At 32.0% G+C, this 21,108-nt stretch overlaps 2 pseudogenes; both read left to right on the top strand.

Annotated features, from left to right (window-relative positions):
• Positions 1–47: 47 nt before the first annotated feature.
• Positions 48–7,287, top strand: LOC114747140 (probable sesquiterpene synthase; annotated as a pseudogene).
• Positions 7,288–10,324: 3,037 nt separating this feature from the next.
• On the top strand, positions 10,325–12,594 carry LOC114747139 ((-)-germacrene D synthase-like; annotated as a pseudogene).
• The last annotated feature ends 8,514 nt before the right edge of the window (positions 12,595–21,108 follow it).

The following is a 21,108-nucleotide window of genomic DNA, read 5'->3' as shown; positions in this document are numbered from 1 at the left end:
GACCACCTGACCTGGTATTTCATTTTTAACAGTTCATGTTATCCAGCATGTACTTTGTGAATTGGGAACTTTACAAACAGAATCGGCAGGTTCACTGGATTCTGCATGCAAGCAAACCTTTTGAATCGGGAGCAATCGAGGTGAAGGGAAAAGAACTTTGTTTTCCTGAGACATCTAAAAATAAGCAAACTTTTGTGAATCGGGAGCGTCGAGATGAAGGGATCGGAGCAGAACTTTATTTTCCTGAAACGCCTAAAAATAAAGCTGAATCCGCGTAAGTGAGCGATTTGGTTTTGGGATTTTCCAGTGGAATCAAAGCCGAGGCAACAGTAATAGTGAAAGGCATCAAAGGCCATGTCCCCCACTGTTTGCAGCAAGCATTCCAACTTAATTTTCCAGTGTTTCTTATCCTTCTTGTTCAAAAGATAATACCATTTTTACTTAAAAAAGGGTAAAACTGTAATTTTAAATTTGATTTTATTTCTTAGGTGTACTCAACATTCTGATTTTTTAGTGGTCCAAAGTACAATTTTACCCCACATCCAAAGATCAGGGGAAAATGTAAAATTGCACAAAAAAACCATAGGTAAAATTGCAAAAACAAAAAAGATTACGGTTAAAATTATACCGCTAAAAAGATCGGGTGCTAAATGTTCCAAAGAAATAAGATAGGGGTAAATAATTACACCTTTACCCAAGGGGGGGGGGAAGGCATTCCAACAATCCAATTAAGATGATCCCTCATCATCTACTAGTTAATTTAGCTCCTTAATTTACTAGTCTACATTAATTCTGCGGGAACTAGGCAGTTTGGAAGAACTCAAGACCTGTTTGAAATGATTTATAAATAGTTTTTTAATTGTGATTTACAAGATACGAGATGAATATATGAGAGAAACTTTGTCTCAACTTACATGAAATGTGCTTATGAGTCATTTTAAACGCCATACTAAACAAGCTCTCAAATGTGGAGTCTAACAGCAATTTCTATTTATTACAGAATTTTAGGCAGGGCTTCTTACTCAACTCAAGCCAAAGGCATGGCGCTTGAATGGCTCTTCCTAAGTAATATCAATGTTAGGCAAGGCGAATTTATATTATATCCTCAAGTGTTTACCTGGGCACCCCCGTTTTAGGATGCCTCCCCAAGTTCTGTGATGGGAAATTGAACACCCTCTTTTTTGGGTGAGAGAATGTAGTTCCTTTTTTTTTTTTTGGCTAAAGCATAGGTATCCTTTTATTGGAGACAATCCTATTCGAGGCACTGTCGGGTACTAAATGTGGGCACTTCTCCCAGCAGGAATTCAAATCTTAGTTTGTTACGTTGTGAAGAACTAGTCCCTTCTGTTAGACCCAATTCTGATTGGTTGTAGTTCCTAATGTCAACTTACGGAGGATGGGTAGTCTAACAGCAATTTTGCTCGGTTATCATAATATCGTTACATATTTGGGTTTAAAGAGCCTGACATGGTTGAACCCACTCGTCATCAACGTTTGGATCCAACTATCGTTGGGCATGGGCCAGCGGCTGTGTTTTATAAGTGATGGCCGGATCTACATGCCGGATTAAAACAGTTTTTGTTAGTATTGTCATGACCCAATGCCATAAAAGCTTTCCTGTAAATGAAATGTTATGGCTGGATTTCACTTGTAAGTTTAAGATGTTAATGCATATCCTTTTCAATAAGAAATTACTAATACAACTTTTTTCATGAGGATTAAAATGTTGACTTGATTTTTTTTAAAGAAAAATATTTTTTCTGGTGATAATTACAAATGGACCAATGATGAATCAACCACATTTTTCATGTTAAAATATTTTACCTGACCCCTTAGAAGTACGCTATCATTCCGTAATATGATAAAGACCGTAATGCATAAATGATTCAATCCAACATTTTTAATCTTAATTTAAAAAAAAAAGGAAAATTAACATTACTGATAAAAAAGTTTGCATGAATTTTTGGATTAAATATACATAAAATGAACAAAATCAGATAAAATACAAGCAATAGACGATGGATGCCTGTTGGTGGCATTATGCCATAATACTAGTACACACCTTTTAAGCATCTCCTAAGCACAAAATTACAGGTTCAACCCTCCATGTATTAATTATTAAATAAGTGAAAATGTCACTTAAATTATCAAAAACCCGACCATGTTATGCTCTTCTTCAAGTTTGGTCGCTATTCCTTTTTATTTTTTGTTGAGGCCTTTTTTTTAAAAAAAAAACACAAAAACAAAAAGCTCATTTGGTAATTTAATTTCTGTGTTTTTTAAAAAATAAAATATTTTTTAAAAACTAAAAAATTAAAACAAGTGTTTTTTTAATTTAAAAAAAGCAGGGAAATTTTTCTTCCCCACTCACCTACCAATCCCCGTGCTTTCGAGTTGGCTCCCATCACCTCACCACCGGTGAAGGTCATTGTTCGCCACGTGTTCCTAATGGACGCTGCCACTTTATTGTCGGCAGGAACTTGAGACGAAATTAGTGACTTAATGGAATTTGATACTAATTTCGCCAATAATGAACTCTTGAAAATTTTCCTTTTAAATTTGTGTCTGGTTCTTGGTCGATAGCTTAATGAATACTTCTGCATGGTTCTGTCATGTGTTTTTCTATCTAAGCATGTCCCACATCATATGAGATATGAATGTAATTAAATTATGACTTGTATTGTTTCATGTAACAAATACTTACACTATTTTGTAATTTTATTTTTGGATTGGATAATAATTTTTATTTTTCTCTTTTAAATGTGATTTTTCAAAATAATTATCCAAACAATTTTTTTGGTTTTTTTAATTATCCAAACTCGTTTTAAAAATAATTTTATAAATTATTTTCCCATTCAGATATTGTCTACTTTGTGCAAATGACGTAATAACTAGTTGGCTTAACAATATTATAAAATTCTTACAAATCTCATTGTTCGTGCAAGATCTATCCCCCGAAATCTAATTAATGAAGGACTTTTCATACCGCCACGCCATAAGGGCATTGGCAGTGACTCTGCTTTTCCACAAATCACAAATGTCTCTGCTCATTCCCAAATATGGATCTTTTTTCAATTCATTATCACTTGCCTTCGCTCAAACAACTCATAGCGAACTCAACGATTTAACTCATATTTACGGTTTTTAACAAATTTTAATTAATTTTTTAAGTTAAATGATTTATTTATTGGATTCTTATATTTTGAAGTGAAAGGAGTAAAATAATATTGGAATTCAGTGTAATTAATAAAAATTATTTAAATTTTATGGTGAATTTAATAGTTTGCTCTAGAAGCCTAGCCAGAAGACTTCCCACTACACGCCAAAACTCAATAAGAGATATGGAAAAACACGGGGGTGTAAGGCTCCCTACTTTTGGTCTGTTTGAGCGTCACGTTGGTTTTGACTTTTGAGGATAATCATCCTACCACGTGTCACGTGTTGAAATCGACCTTCGGACTAGAAGGGTCGAGGACCACCCCCCCCCCAAAAAAAGCTCGCATTGATTGGGTATATCACCTATAGTTATTTTTAATGTACTTTATCGGAATAAAAAAATTTTAAATCTCATTTTGTTTTAAAATTTAACAGCACAGCTTTTCAACATTAACCTATTTAATATAAAGAATATAACAATTTACATAATAATAAATTGAGAATAAAATATTATCCTCATGTTAAAAATTTAATAATATGACATACTTATGAATATAACAAAACATCGTTTTTTTTTGGTTGTCTTATAATCAGAACTAAAGGATTAAATTATTGTTTTTCTAGATAGCGAAGCCCATTGATTTGTGCATATTAGAGAAGGTACTCCCCCAGGGGTAGGAAGTAGTCAACTGGTTTGGTTTAGTTGAGATTGTGAATCTGTTGAAGTCATGATTAATGAGTTGTTTGCCGTCATGATGATGATATTTATGTAAAAGCCTATGTGAAGACTTGATCTCCTATTTGCAAATAAAAAAAATTCATCGAGTTTTTCAGCTTCTGTTTGAGGGTTCATTTTATTTCGTCCTCGCATATCAATTATACAACATAGATTGTCAAACACACTAGTTTTTTTAAGCTTCAAAATTTGAATATAAAATAAGGGACAAGGCAGCTAGAGATTTGGAGAACGGAGAAGGGAAAAGAGAGAAGGGAGAGATAGGCAAAAAGGAGGGAAGAACCCAAATAAATAGAGGGCGAGAAGAAAAATAATTGGTTGAGAAAGAAAAGAAAATACTTTAAAAAGGCTTAGAAAATGAGACGTATGATTTTAAGGGTTATTTATAGCCTCAACCCTAACTCAAGGAATTAGATGTGGAATGTTCTAAAAATCTTAAAATTGAACGCAAATTGAAATGATAAAAATATTTTAAAAAAATAACATCAAATTCAAAATTAAAACAAAATACTTTAAAATATTCTCATCAGACATCAATTTTTTAAGTCTACTTGGTAATCTTTAAATCGTCTAGAATGTAATCTTCAATAATTCTTGTTCTTTTTTTCCCCCTTCCCAGTTAACCATTACTCCATATTCCATCAAAATTCCCATTCTTGTTCTCTGAGGAAATTATAACGGGGCAATATTATCACCTTCTGATCGAGGTTCTCATTTCAAATATTTTATTATTTAATCATTGAATCAAACTTCAAATCGCTTCATAATGATCTCTCCAGTCTCTTGCCTAAGTAGTTTTCTATTAATTCTTGATTGAGGCGATAGGTGAGGTAAGTAGTATAAATAGCAATGCACATAATTAAGATCTTCAAACTAAGCCAAGCAAACAAGCATTCTCACGTTTTTACCCAAAATTGTCCTCAGCAAGTCACACTTCTCAAATTATGTGTCCCATGGCCGATTTTAGTCCCAATATATAGCCATACCATTTCTTCAACTTTGCTTCTCCTCCTCTCCCTGGTAATTCCCCTTTTTCTTTCATGCTTTAAAGCACCTTACTTAATACGCTGCATGAGATCATTGTACGTACTTTGACCCAAGAACGTTGGGTGACGGTATATATGAGTGAAAGTTGAAATAACATTGGTATAAAATAGAATAGAATTTGAGGAAAGATATGTGTATATATATACACATGTACATACAATACCTCTTAATTTTAAAAGAAGGAAGTATTTTTCTTTTCCTTTGAGGTGCTACATTTGTTTAGATGTTGTCATTTCTTTTTGCGTGCATAGAAAACTCTCATTAATTTTTGAAGGTGCAGAATGGAGAGCAGCTGGAAGTCCGACAGCGATCACAACATCTGAAGGAGAAAGTTCGAAAATTGATAGTAGCACCAATTGAGGATCCTACAGAAAAGATGAACTTGATCGACAACATCAAACGGTTAGGTGTGTCTTATCACTTCGAAAGTGAGATTGAAGAGATATTGCAGAATTTGCACAAGAACCCTCCTCCTTTTGAAGGCAAAGATCTTTACACCATTTCCCTCTGGTTTCGGTTGCTCAGGCAACAAGGTTATCGTGCGCCATCTGGTATGTTCAGTAGTAACTAATTCTATTCAGATTTTGTGTAAGTTCTCATTTACGTTACCAGACTTCACCATTTCCAAATGTGAGATATGCATGCCGCAGATATATTTGACCAATTCAGGGATGAAAATGGTGATTTCAAGAAGTCACTGGTGGACGATGTGGTGGGAATGCTGAGCTCATACGAGGCTGCACATGTTGGCATCCATGGAGAAGATGTTCTTGACCAAGCTATACACTTCACTTCCTATCACCTCAAGTCAAGGTTGGGTGCCATGAGCCCAAACCTGGAATGAAAAGTAAGTCATGCCTTGAACTACCCCATTCGTAAAGGAATACCAAGACTGGAATCCCGATACTACATTCCCATGTACTCAGCAGAGGCTTCTGCAAATGACCCACTGCTAGAATTGGCCATCCTAGACTTTGATATTGTACAAGCTCAGCACAAAGAGGAACTACAACATGTCACAGAGTAAGACCAAATTTTCTGAATCATATCTATATAAGGTGACATATCATATTAAAAGGAACGGGAAAGCTTACCATGTATTATGCTGCAGATGGTGGAAAAGGTTAGACTTTGTGACGAAGGTGCCATATTCTAGGGACAGAGTAGTTGAATCATACTTTTGGCCCTTGGGTGTATATTATGAACCTCAGTATATAATTGGAAGGACAATAGTTGGCAAATTAGTTGCGGTTACTTGTGCTGTTGATGATACATATGATGCATATGGCACCGTCGAAGAACAGGAACTCTTCACTGAAGCAATACAGAGGTTAAATTAAGTTCATAATAATATTAAATGTTATTTTCTTAAGTATTTGATTATTCAAATACTAATTTTGTCCTTTATAGTTAATCAACAAAGCTAATATTGTTACTTCAACTTGTTTCTCAGATGGGATGCAGATCTTTTGGATCCTATTCCAGAATGCATGAAAGTGGTGTTTCGTGCTCTACTAGAGCTGTTCAATGAAATGGAGTCGGTGACTGCAAAGGAAGGAAAATCATGCTTTGTTCCATATGTTAAACAAAGTGTAGGATATTTATTTGTTGCCAACATCAAATTTTACATATTATGTTTTAACTTTGATTGGCAAGTTAAACTAAGTTAATGTGTGTGTTTGAACTTTGTAGTCTCAGAAACTTGCAGAAGCCTATCTGGTTGAAGCCAAGTGTTGCAACCAAGGTTACATCCCAACATACGAAGAGTACATAGAAAATGGAGTAGTCACATCTGTACACCCTTTGCTCCAGATAGCTTCCTTCCTTGGTCTTGGGAACCTTACAAGCAAACATGTGTTTGATTGGGTTTCCAATATTCCCAGAATTGTGAGAGCTTCATCTGTTATCTGCAGATTAAGGGGTGACATGAGTTCTCACAAGGTACAACATGAAGAGTTCAAATTATAGACAAGATAACTTTGTGATTATGATGAGGCTCTTATAAGTATCGATATTTTCTTCTGGTTTTCGTGAATTGGTAGTCTGAGCGGGAGAGAGTACATGTTGCTTCTGCAGTGGAATGTTTGATGAATCAACATGGGATTTCAGAAGAAGAAGCCTATAAAATTCTGCAAAAGGCTTTAGATAATGCATGGAAAGATATAAACGAAGAATACTTGAAGCCAGATGTTGTTCCGAAGGTTGTGCTCGATTGTGTTGTGAATTTCACCAGTATAATAGAGCTTGTGTATGGAAACTTTGCAGACAGATACACATATGCTGAGCTGCTGAAAGATCATGTTGCAGCATTGGTCGTGAATCCTGTAAGCAGTTGGCAAAACAAATAGTTACTTCAGGGACACGAGTACTAAGTTTCTGCGGTGTGGGTCAATAAGTGAGGATCTTGATGATATGATGTTGTTTGGGGTTGCTTGCTTTCTGCTCCTTTCTTGGATTGTATGGTAATTAAGATTTGGACATGATCTGTGAGTAATAAAGTTTCTGTGGTGCGTGTCTTTAGTGGGAATAATATATAATGCTTTCTTCTAGACTTTCTCGGATTGCATGATAATTAAGCTTATACGTGCGGAATTGTAAGCAACAGATGGTCAAGTTAGACAAAATGTATTATCTTCTATCCTTAATATAAGAGCTAGTTGACTAACTTGAATAGATAAAAAAATTAGTTAAGTTAGTTATTTATAATAAATAGGTGTTGTTTTTTCTAATATGTTTTTGCTAACCAAGTGTCATTTGATGAAACATTTAACATATACAATTATTGCAAGGGTTACTTTGAGAAAAATGAATAAATATAAGAAACAAAGTGGATTGGGATCTTACATTTAAAATCAAATTAAAAATCAAACTAACTCTTGTATTAAAGACTGGAGGTAGTATAATGTTTTATTCTTGAAAGTTGATAAACTGCGGAGCTTGTCGACAATAAAACTAGCTTTAAACTTCCTTAAACTTTTATAATTAGAGAATCTGGATTTATCATTGCATATTTTTGGGACAAATATCCACCATCATTTATTCATATTATAATAAGACGATCCGTTTGCCCGAATAATTAATCAGATTGACAGATTATTCAACAGCTTTATCATTTGTCAAAAATTCTTGAATCTAGTGGGTGCCAATCCCTTTTATGGGACGGAGGTCATAGATTTAAATCTGTACTTGTGTGTGTGTGGATCAAAAGAAAACAACTTCGTCCTTCAATCCCCCCGGATTGTTGCAAAAACAAAAGGAAACAAAGAACTGTGTAAGGTTGTACCCCAATAAAAAAAAAAAAAACATGACTGTCTAAAGATTCCTTTAAGGCCTGTAGCAATATCATAAAGCTTTCCCCCCCCCCTAAAAGGCTGATCGAAAGATGCACTTACTATTTACAAAAATTTACTTGTATATGCATGTATGTGTGTATATAATTATATCACTGACTTTTCTTTTCGGGCCAATTCATATGTCACTGATTTGACTTTGTTAATTGTGATTTTTGTTTGGATGAATGAGTTTGTTATTTTTCAATGAAACTCTAAAGGAAATTTTATGTAATGTCGTGCCGTAATATATAATTTTTTTTAATGTAAACAGTATAATTATATTTAATAAGTTAAAATTTTTTTTATTTGAACTACCATTATTAAGGTGAATTCTGCAACGTAGCCAAAGTCAATGACTATCATTGTTGAAGTTGTGATCAACGTGCGAGCGGCAGCCTAGTGAATTGTTATCAATATTTTTTCTTCGAAAATATAAAATTCTGAAATTCACAAGTTATCTTATGTGTTTTCTACACACACACATATCAAATATTACAGATTTATTTAAAATTCTTCCTTTTATTCTTTTCAAGTTCTTTATTGAAATATTAAAATTGTTCTTAATTCACAAATGTGTCTATTCTACTCATTATAAATTATCCTTATCCAAACAACTCATAGGTGAGGTAAAACTTAAGTAGTATTAGCTCCGGTACTTAATATAAAAATTAGTTAGAAAGTTGAGTTTGATCCTAAATATAATACTTCAGTCCATTTTGTCTCCCAAATTTATAATTTTTTCTCTAAACTATCTCTATTGACTATTGTAATGGGTTTCTAGTAAGGGACAGCTCAAATGCATGCATTACGCATATTTGTTCTAGTTAACAAACTTAACTAATTTTTTAATATCATCAAATTAATTATTTAGCTCTTATATATTAAGAACTAAAAGGAGTACTACTTCCTGTTCTTAATATAAGATTAATTTTATGCTTCAATTTGTTTATTAAAGTGAATTTTATATCAAGGACCAATAGTGCCATCCTTCGATTTTAAGTGTAATTACTTGACTTAATTTGGGGGAGCAAATAAGTGTATATATATAATTAAGTAAAAAAACTCGCAAGTCATTAAAATGTGCCGTGATTATCTTAAGAAATTATTTTTTTTATTGGTCAGCATCAACGGAGCCTTAAGAATATCAAGTATCAACCACACGTGTTTCTTGGTTGTTATCTTTTATATGCATGAAGCTCTGACAAACACCCCATCTCAAACCCTATTGTTTGAATTCATTCATCACTAAAGTAGAAATACATAAACACAGCATTATAAATCATTGTTTCTCTAGACCACGAAATCTAATTATTTACATAAGATATATGATCTATTTGACTAATTTAAGGATATTAAGAAAACTAAATAAATTACTCATATTAAAGAGTGAAAGTAGTATTAGAAAATCACCAATGACTTTTTAAGTTTTTTTTTTGGGTAGAACTTTTTAGGTATGTTGGTTCAATTTATTGGTGTAGGTTGCAGGAAAACGGACCCAGATGACCCAAAAAAAAAGAAGAAGAAAAGAAAACAATACCCCAATATATAAAAATTTCATATTATGGATCCTCAAACAAATTAAACTAGTTTTGCTGGTTAAACAAAACAAATTAAACTAGTTTAATTAACTCAAGCCTTCAAAATTTTGAATATAAAATAAATAATATATCACGTTTTAATCGGAGTTCATATGAAACAAAGAGCTAAGATATTTAAATATTTTATTAATCCTCAAATCAAAGTTCAAATTGTTGTCTGCGTTTTTCTTGCCCCATGAGTTTTTTTAATCGGTTTTATATTAAGAGTCAGAGATAGTAATTTATTAATTAATCGTCAATCAAAGTTCAAATTGCTTCGCCGTGATGTCTCTTAATTTCCCCTTCCCTAGATAGATTTTTATTAACGTTTGATTAAGGCGATAGGCAGGATGAAGACTAGTATAAATAGCAATAATGCACATAACTAGTTCAAACTAAGCCAGGCAGAAAAGCATTCGCAGCTTTATACTCAAAAAATGTCTTCAGCAAGTCACACTTCTCAAATTATGCGTCCCATGGCCCATTTTAGGCCCAACATTTGGGGATACCATTTCTTCAACTCTGCTTCTCGTCTCCAGGTAATTCTTTTGCTTTCATGTTGAAGCACATGAGATCTTTTTCTTCTTCTGATCGTATATAGAAAACCCTCATCAATTTTTGAAGGTGCAGAATGGAGAACTGGGAGTCCTACAGCGATCACAACATCTGAAGGAGAAAGTTCGAAAATTGATATTAGCACCAGTTGAGGATTCTACACAAAAGCTGAACTTGATCGACAACATCAAACGTTTGGGTGTGTCTTATCATTTCGAAAGTGAGATTGAAGAGATATTGCAGAATATGCACAGCAACCCTCCACCTTTCAAAGGCAAAGATCTTCATACCATTTCCCTCTGGTTTCGGCTGCTTAGGCAACAAGGCTTTCACGCACCATCTGGTACGTTAACTAACCAAATCTATTTATACATTTTTTTAAGTTCTCAACCACGCTATCAGAACTTCTCATTTCTAAAAGTGTATGCAGGTATATTTGACCAATTCAGGGATGAAAATGGTGATTTTAAGAAGTCGCTGGTAGACGATGAGGTGGGAATGCTAAGCTTATATGAGGCTGCATATTTTGGCATCCATGGAGAAGATGTTCTTGACCAAGCTATACATTTCACTTCCTATCACCTCAAGTCAAGGTTGGGTGCCATGAGCCCAAACCTTGAACGAAAAGTTGGCCATGCATTGAACTTCCCTATTCGGAAAGGAATACCAAGACTGGAATCCAGATATTACATTCCCATGTACTCAGCAGAGGCTTCTCCAAATGACGCACTGCTAGAATTGGCCATCCTGGACTTTGATATTGTACAGGCTCAGCACAAGAAGGAACTACAACATGTCACAGGGTAGGACCAACTTTCTGAATCATACCTAGGCAAAGTCAGAGATATCGTATTAAAAAGAACGGGAAAGCTGATTATCATATGTTATATTGCAGGTGGTGGAAAAAGTTAGACTTTGTGACGAAGGTGCCATATGCAAGGGACAGAGTAGTTGAATCATATTTTTGGCCCTTGGGTGTATGTTATGAGCCTCAGTATATCATTGGAAGGACAATAGTGGGCAAATTAATTGCGGTTACTTGTGCTGTCGATGATACATAAGATGCATATGGCACCCTTGAAGAACTCGAACTCTTCACTGATGCAATCCGAAGGTTAAATTAGTTGCTTAATAATTTCAAATGTTACTTTCTTATAAAGTAGATTCATCCTATACTATTTTTCTCATTTGTGGCTAAGCAACAAAACTAATATTGTTACTTTAAACTGTTTCTCAGATGGGATGCCAGTCCTTTAGATCCTGTTCCCGAATGCATGAAAGTGGTCTTCCATACTCTGTTAGAGTTATTCAACGAAATGGAGTTGCTCACTGCAAATGAAGAAAAATCATGCTTTGTTCCTTATGTTAAGCAAAGTGTAGGATATTTATTGCCAATATCAAATTCAACATATTACGTCTAAATTTAATTGGCAAGCTTAACTAATGAAGTTAATATATATGTTTTTTCAGCTAATAAAGTTGATATATATATATATATATATATATATATTTTTGTAGTTTCAGAAACTTGCAGAAGCCTATCTTGTTGAAGCCAAGTGGTGCAACCAAGGTTACATCCCAACATACGAAGAGTACATAGAAAATGGAGTAGTCACATCTGTACACCCTTTGCTCCAGATAGCTTCTTTCCTTGGTCTTGGGAACTTTGCAAGCAAACGTGTGTTTGATTGGGTTTCCAATATTCCCAGAATTGTGAGAGCTTCATCTATTATCTGCAGATTAAGAGGTGACATGAGTTCTCACAAGGTACAACATGAATAGCACAAATTATAGATAAGATAACTTTGTGATTAATTGATTCTTATGATGAGGCTCTTATAAGTACCGATATTTTCTTCTGGTTTTCGTGAATTGGTAGTTTGAGCGGAAGAGAGTACATGTTGCTTCTGCAGTGGAATGTTTGATGAATCAACATGGGATTTCAGAAGAAGCCTATACAATTCTGCAAAAGGTTTTAGATAATGCGTGGAAAGATATAAACGCTGAATGCTTGAAGCCCGATGGTGTTCCAAAGGTTGTACTCGATTTTGTTGTGAATTTCACAAGTATAATAGAGCTTGTGTATGGAAACTTTACAGACAGATACACACATGCTGAACTGTTGCAAGATCATATTGCAGCATTGGTCGTAGATCCCGTTGATAATTTACAATACCAATGGATGCTGTAGAGACAAGACCTGCAAGTATCAATTGAAGTTTATGGTGTGCATCGATAAGTGGGAACCATAATGCTGTCTTAGATTGCTTGCTTTCTTCTACATTCTTGGATTATATAATAGCAGTTAATAAGCTTTCGCAGAACCGTATGTTGTAAGTTCAATACTCAAGTTTACTAAGAGTGGTAATACAGAGTTTGTTTAATGTTTACTGTAGAGTGGCATTGAACCCAACAGTAGTAATATATATGAGAGAGTTGAGCTTAAGCCTATGTGATGCGGGCCGAAAAGGCCCGTTTGCAAGGGGATTTGCTCTTAGCCGACTTAACCTGCCATGATGTGGGGTGGCAGGCTAGAGTTAAGAGGATTTGCATTGGATGCTCATTTGATGAGCACCCAATGCTCATCAGATCTGGACGGTCTATATTTATTTTTATTTTTATTTTTATTTTTTTAAAATAATTATTTTAATAGGTATAGGATAAAAAATAAAGATAATCTCTTAACCATCATTCTTTAAAAATATAATTTTTTCTATTTTTAAATAATTATTTAAAAATATTAAATCTGGACCGTCCAGATCACCTGGACGGCCCAAGGCTCATCACCTGATGAGCACTGAATGCGGATGCAGAGTTAAGATTAAGTGTTGTTTGAGATAAACAATGTTAAAATTTAATTTTAAAAAATCGCAAGTTTTTGAATTAAATTTGAATTGTCAAAATAAATAGAAATGGTTTTACAGTCTTAGGCAAGAAATCTAAATATATAAAACTTCAAGAAATGCATAAAGAGTTATCCAGTCCCCATCCGCTTGTTTTCCTTAAAAAGTTATATACTGAGTCCCGTATAAACTTCAATATAATTTGAAAAATATTACACACTAATACTAAGAATTAAAAAAAAAACAAATTAGACATCCATAAATAAAAACTGAGTTATATATCAAAAACAACTTGGGTTTAAGTAAATAGTAGTAAAATTTTTATTAATTATTTTCAGACATCTGATTCTAAATATAAAATCTAATTTGTAATGTAAATTATAGTACTAGATCTTACATTCATAACTGAAAATAAGATAATGTCAATAATTCAAACTTTAGACGACATGCATTAAGGGGTGATAAGGGAATCTTGCAATGTCTTTTCCAAGAACTGAGTTTTTGGTTTTCGAGTTTGAAGAGAGAAGAGCACATGTTTCCGCCGCAGCAAAATATGCTTCATGAATCAACATGGGATTATTTCAGAAAAATGACCTGTTTTAAAATGTTGCCGTAATTATTTTAAATTTTTTGTACTGATCACTATCAACGGACCACATAAAGAATATCAACCACACGTTTCATGGTTTTAAATTTTAATCTTTTACGTGCACGAAGCACTTACAAGCACACTGTCCCAATATAAGGGGATGTTTGGATATAACCAAATTATGATTTGGAGAATAGCTTTTGGAGAATAGATTCTGGGAAGAGTAGATTTTTTAAAGAATAGATTTTGTGAAAAAGTGATTCTGTGAAGTGAGAGTTTTGGATAGTTGTTACCAGAAGCACTTTTTACATGTACGAATACTAAAAAAGATATAAGTTAATATATAATTACATAAAAAATATTTTATGATATTTTTAATTTGAAGGAATAAATTGTTAATAATATATTTTTTATAACATAATTAATAATACATAAGATAATATAATTAATTAATAATTAATATGTATATATATTTATAAGATATAAGATTAAAGATATTTATAAAAATATGTTTATAAAAAAAACAACAAGATACATATCCTATAAGCTCTCCACACTCTCCCTTTTTTTTCCAAAAGTAAGTGCCTGTTTGGATTAGCGGTGAACAATTGTGATTTTAGATAATCGTGAATTTTATAAGTGATACTGGTTAATCGTAATTTCTGTTTGGATATTTTTTTTTTATAAGTGATTTTAAGAATTGTGATTATGTTTGGTTTTGATTTATTAAAATCACTTATGGGTGTATAATTACTAAAAAGGACATGAAGTTAATAAAGTTGTTTACATTTTCATAATTATTATATTTAATAATAAATTTTATTAAATATAATTTAATAAATGACATGAATATTTAAATATTATTTTTATTTTAAAATTATTATTATTTAAAATCACTTATAAAATTTATGTGTAGTACAAATATTAAATAAAAGACCCCATATAAATAAAAGATGAACGAAAATATAAAAAAAAAATTGATTAGCAATTTTAGTAACATAGATAAGGAAATTGAATCTTCAATCAAAATTATAACTAAGAAATAAAATTTAAAAGAAAAAAGTTTCATTGTATGTTTTTTTTAAAAAAATTAAATAATTACCATTAGAATGAGGGGTAGATTGGAGAAAATTTAGTTACTGAAAATTCATCGGGATTTTTCAAACGCATAAGCTATCTTTTGTTGCTTATCCTAAAAGTGCGGTGAGAGGTTAAAATCACGATTTATCGGGATTTTATAAAAATTATCCAAACACCCCCTAAATTATTGTTTTTCTAGACCGCGAAATCTATTGCCATGTTTGTGAGTCACACACACATATATAATAGATGAGTTAATTAGTTAATGAGTTGATGATTTTGGTCTTACGCATAAACACCTTTATTTATTTTATTTCTCATATTTAATTATTTATTATTTTTCTTGAAATAATTTATCTAATTTAAAAATTAATATAGTATAATCTAACATCACATAGGAATCTTAGGGATATCATGATGTCAAGTTTGTTAAAATTAAATAATTTGTTTTTCTTTTTTAATCTACTTAAATGAGTTAAATAGCCATTATATTAAGAATTGAGGGAATATATTTTTGGAACAAAAATCCACCATCATTCATTCATATTAGAATAAGACGATCCATTTGACCGAATAATTAATCAGATTGACAGATTATTCAAAAGCTTCGTCATTTGTCAAAAATTCTTGAATCTAGTGGGTGCCAATCCTTTTTGTGGGAGGGAGGTCATAGATTTAAATCTGTACTTGTGTGTGTGGAACGATATTGTTTAAAATCATAGGCTTAACTGATGATGTCTTATTGCGACAAGTTATGAAATGAAATCACACGACCACCTGATCTGGTATTTCTTTTTTAACCGTTCGTGTTATCCTTCATTTACTTTGTGAATTGGGACAGTTACATACAGAATCGGCAGGTTCACTGCATACAAGCAAACTTTGTGAATCGGAGGCATCGAGATGAATGGAACATAACTTGTTTTCCTGAAACATCTGAAAATAAGCAAACTTTGCGAATCGGGAGCGTCGAGATGAAGGGAGCAGAACTTCTTCTCCTGAAACGCCTGAGAATTAAGTTTCCATTAAAGATTTGAATCCAGAGTGACGGATTTGGGGGGTGTTTGGAATCAGCAAAAATCACTCCTACAAAGTACTCTCGCACAAATAGAAACAAAACGTCCTTGCATATTTACGTAAACTATTTTCAAAATTATGGTTTGGACTTTATCCAAACACTTTTTTAGTTTGATATTTTCCAATAAAATCAATGTCGAAGCTAATAGCTCAGAATCAATGGAGGCAAAATAAAAATAAAAAACCAAAATCAAAATAAATTAGAATCTTATACTTTGAACTAAATTGAATTCTAATTTATTTTCATATTAAGGACAGGTGGTAGTACTATTATTACTTTTACTGAAAAAAAAAATTATGCAACCCCACAATCCAATTAACATGACCCCTCATCAACAATATGTTAATTTCATTCTAGACAAAACACATTATAAAATCACTTCTGAAAAGCTAATTCACATAGGGCCTGTTTGGGTGCTCCCAAAACCATGGTTTAGATGGGATGTCACCCAAACAGTATCAATTTTGGAGAAATAATTCGAAACCATGGTTTTGGAGTCAAAAACCATGGTTTCAGGAAAAGTAAATCCATTCTACTTCTGACTCAAATTGAAGAGTATGATTGTGTCTGTCAGAGTAGATCTCAACAATAACATGACTTTAACATTTAATTATTTTTTTATAAACATATTTACTCTTATATCTTATAGATATATATACACATATTAATTATTTATCAATTATATTATCTTATGTATTATTAATTATGTTGGTAAAAAATATATTATTAACAAATTTATTCCTTCAAATTAAAATATATCATAAAATCTATCTTTTATATAATTATCTTATTAACTTATGCTTTTTTTAGTAATTTGTATATATAAAAAGTGCTTCTGATAACAATTATCCAAACACTCTCACTTCTCATGATCACTTTTTCACAAAATCTATTCTCTTCAAAATCTATTTTCCAGAACTATTCTCCAAACCATAGTTTGGTTTCATCCAAACACTCCTATAGTTTAACTAACAATTTCACTCACATTAATGGGCTTAACACGGTTGGACCCATTCGTCGTCAATGTTTGGATTATGTTGAGACAATATTAGCGTTTTATTATGGGCCAACGGCTGTATTGGATAAGTGATGATTGGGTTTACAGGACAAATCATTAAAACAGTTTTTGCGAATGCGGTCATCGCCAATGGCAAAAAAACTTTCTCATTTTTTCCTGGATTTAATGTTACTCATAACTTCAAGATGTTAGTGCCTGTACTTTTAAATAGAACAGAAAATATTAATAAAATTTTTGGCCAAATTATATGAGGATTAAAATGTTGACATGAGTTTTTTAAATAGACATATTTTTTTGTGATAATTATAAATGGACGAATGATGAATCAGCCCATGTTTCATGTTCGAATCTTTGGCATGAACCCTTAGAAGTACGCTATCATTCCGTAATATGATAAAGACCGTAACACATAAATGATTTAATTCATATTTTTTTAATATTATTTCTTTTTAGACAAAAAAGGAAGATTAACATTACCGGTGAAAACGTTTGTATGAATTTGTGGATTAGATATAGATGAAAGGGACAAAATTAAATACAATAGCAATAGGAGAAGGGTAAAAGATAATCTTGGCCAAAACTCAAAAGAAGACGCACTGTATAGGGGCTGTCAACCTTGTAATTAGAAGATGTGATAGCGAAGTACGTATGAATTGGCAAATTATGTTTATTAATGTCTATAGAAAAACGCTAAATCTTGCCAATCATTTAGTGTAATTACTGAAAATTTTTGTGTTCTTTATTACCTTTTACTACCGGAATAAAAGAAGGCCGAAGACAACACTTAATGAAATTATTAACCGAGATCTTTCAATTAATAGTATATCCAAAGATTTGGCTTTGAATAGAGCTTAATAGCATTGTGCGATTCATGTAGCCGACCCGATCTAGTAGGATAAGACTTTGTTGTTATTGTTATTATATTTTATTCCCTCCCCTCCTTAATATAAAAGTTAGTTGAAGCTTGAATTTGATCTTACATATAAAATATCAATTCACTTTATTTATAAAATTTATAATTTTTTAAAAAAATATGCTATTGATTGTAGGCAATTTTTATTGAGGGATGATTGTAATGCATATGATCACAACGGGTAATTTAGAAGAGTCAATATATATTTATTACATTTCATCAACTTAAATAATTTTTTTAATCTTATCAAATTAGTTATCTAACTTTTATATTGAGAATATTAAACATTATCTCTTATTTTTTAATCAAGAGAAGGACAGTAGTAGAAGAGTTTAGGTTCTTCTTTTGATTGTGGAGTAGGTTTTGTTTTTATATGTTAATGGGAGTCGGTGTCACGTTGGTTTTGACTTTTGGAAATAATCATCCCGCCATGTGTCAGGTGTTGGAATCGACATTGAGAAAGGACAAGGGAAGAAGAAGACTCCCCCCTTTAATCCCACATTGATTGCATATATTATTTATAGCATGTTTCTTGATTCGGATATTTCATATTTGTAATGCCAATTCAAATGGAAAACGAGCAAAATGATATAAGTTAATGTTTTTCCAGATCGCGAAATCTATTGATTTTTCTGTACAATAGAGAAAACACCTTCCACTTTAGGCCATTAGGCAATAGGCATGTTGTTTCTGTTCATTATTGGTGCAAGCTTGTGCTTCCAGAACCAGATAATCCCCAAAAAAAGAAAGGCAGGGCACCAATAATTAATTATTATTGGGATTTGTCCTTTTATTTATCTGTTACTGTCCGTTTAGTGATGTGTTTAAACGAATCGTTGATCAGCCCCTAAGAAGTGGACACCCGGTTTCGGTTTACATGATGACTGTTAAGTTATAATTAACTGATGGATTTGTTGCTATTTTTTATGGGTTAAAGTACTAATTTATTTTAAAATTTTTAAATCATGACGTGTCTTATCATTAAAAGTATTAACGGTTAATATTACTATTTTAAAAATTAATATACATTTTTTAACATTAAAAGATAAAATTGCGATGATTTTAACTTTTGGAGTAAATTTGTATTTAAAAATTTTTTTGACTATGGCACTTCCGAATAAAATTTTTCATTACAAATTTGTAAGTTAACCCTTTTTTATTGGTGAATTTTGCAATGTAACCAAAGTCACCGACTATCACCGACTGTCGCTGACCTTGTGAATTACTATTAATATTGCTTTGAAAATTTACCTTTAAATTTTTGAAATTTATGAGTTATCTTATGTGTTTTCTGCCCATGTTTTCAAATATCACAGATTTATTTAAAATTCTCCTTTTATTTTCAATTTATTCATTAAAAATTTAAAACTAATCTTAATTTACAAATGTGTCTGCTCATTTTCAAATGCGGACATTTTTTGATAACTTATCGTAACTCAAAAGTACGAGGTAATTAGTACTCTTTTAATCCTAAATATAAGATTTATTTTGTAGTATAAATTATATTAGAAAATAAATTTTATATTTAGAACTAGAAGAGTATTATATATTTAGATGTTAACCTATTAAGTACAAGACTCGATTTGGGAGAGTGAATATAAAAAAACTCATAAAATCATTAAAATGTGTGGTCATTGTTTCAAGTATTTATTTTAGATTATTCCTACTTCCTGAAATTTGATTTGCTTTTGATCCCTAAATTTGAAACCAACGGTTTTAGTTCTTAAAATCTTATTTCAAAAAAATCTTTAAATGGATCAAGATAGAATCAAAGTAAAGTCAAATTTTAATTATCAAAATTATTTGTTTCAAACTGAAAAAATAAAAAATTAAAATAAGATTAAATTTCAGAGACTAAATATAATATGAACATAATTATTTTGTATTGATAAGTATCAAGGGACCAATAATAAAGAGCATCAACCACGTGTTTCCCGGATTTAATCTTTTACATGCATGAAGCTTTGACAAAAATATTACGTGGACTCATAGCAGGAAGGGGTGGCCATAAAAAGGTTGCCGCCCTTGCAGGAAAAGGGGCCCAGATAATCCCCAAAAAACGGTATACCAGTATATAATTTCACATCATAGATCATCAAACAAACTAAACTAGTTTAATTCAAGCCTTCAAAATTTTGAATATAAAATAAATGATATATCACGTTTTAATGGGGCTTCATAATACACTAAATATTTTAGTAATCCTCCTGTTAAAGTTATAATTGGTTCATGATGACCTCTCCATTCTCGTACCTAATGCTACCTTCAGTCTTTAATATAAGAACTAGTTGACTAATTTGAGTAGATTAAGAAAACTAGTTAAGTTAGTTATTTATAATAAATAAGTGTTATCTTTTTAAAAATATTCTTATTAATCAAATGTATTGACTAAAATTATCATTATCACAAGAACTATCTTAAAAAAATGGATAAATATGATAAATAAAGTAGATTAGAGTCTTATTGAGAAAAGTGAAGAATGTGTGTGAAATAAAGTTTCACATGGGATGGGGGAGAGAAAATTTGAGTGTATATATGAACTCAAGCTTCCATATTGGGAAAGTAAATGGGCTAAGAGGAAGGTGAGCCTTGCGTGTACAGCAACAACCCTCCGGGAGGAAAATACAGTTGAAAACTGACGATTCCCTCCCTTCATGTGAATTAAACGCAGTAACAGGCCTTTTTCAAAAGTCAAGTTAAGTCTTATATTTTTTATACATATATAGATGGAGCTGCTGACTGCAAAGGAAAGAAAATCATGCTTTGCTCCTTATGTTAAGCAACGTATAGGATATTTATTGCCAATATCAAATTCAACATATTATGTTTAAGTTTAATTGGCAATTTTAAGTAATTAAGTTAATGTATGTGTTTGTAGTTTCAGAAACTTGCAGAAGCCTATCTGATTAAAGCCAAGTGGTGCAACCAAGGTTACATCCCAACATACGAAGAGTACATAGAAAATGAAGTAGTCAAATCTGCACACCTTTTGCTCCAGAGAGCTTCTTTCTTTGGTCTTGGGAACTTTACAAGCAAACGTGTTTGATTGGGTTTCCAATATTCCCAGAATTGTTAGAGCTCCGTCTATTATCTGCAGATTAAGAGGGGGCATGAGTTCTTACAAGGTGCAAATGAATAGTTCAAATTATAGGTAAGATAACTTTGTGATTAATTAATTCTTATG

The sequence above is a fragment of the Neltuma alba genome, unplaced genomic scaffold, assembly GCF_004799145.2.
Source record: "Neltuma alba isolate B1F8T4 unplaced genomic scaffold, ASM479914v2 tig00005222_pilon, whole genome shotgun sequence".
NCBI lineage: Eukaryota > Viridiplantae > Streptophyta > Magnoliopsida > Fabales > Fabaceae > Neltuma > Neltuma alba.
This window is presented reverse-complemented; position numbering and strand designations above follow the sequence as displayed.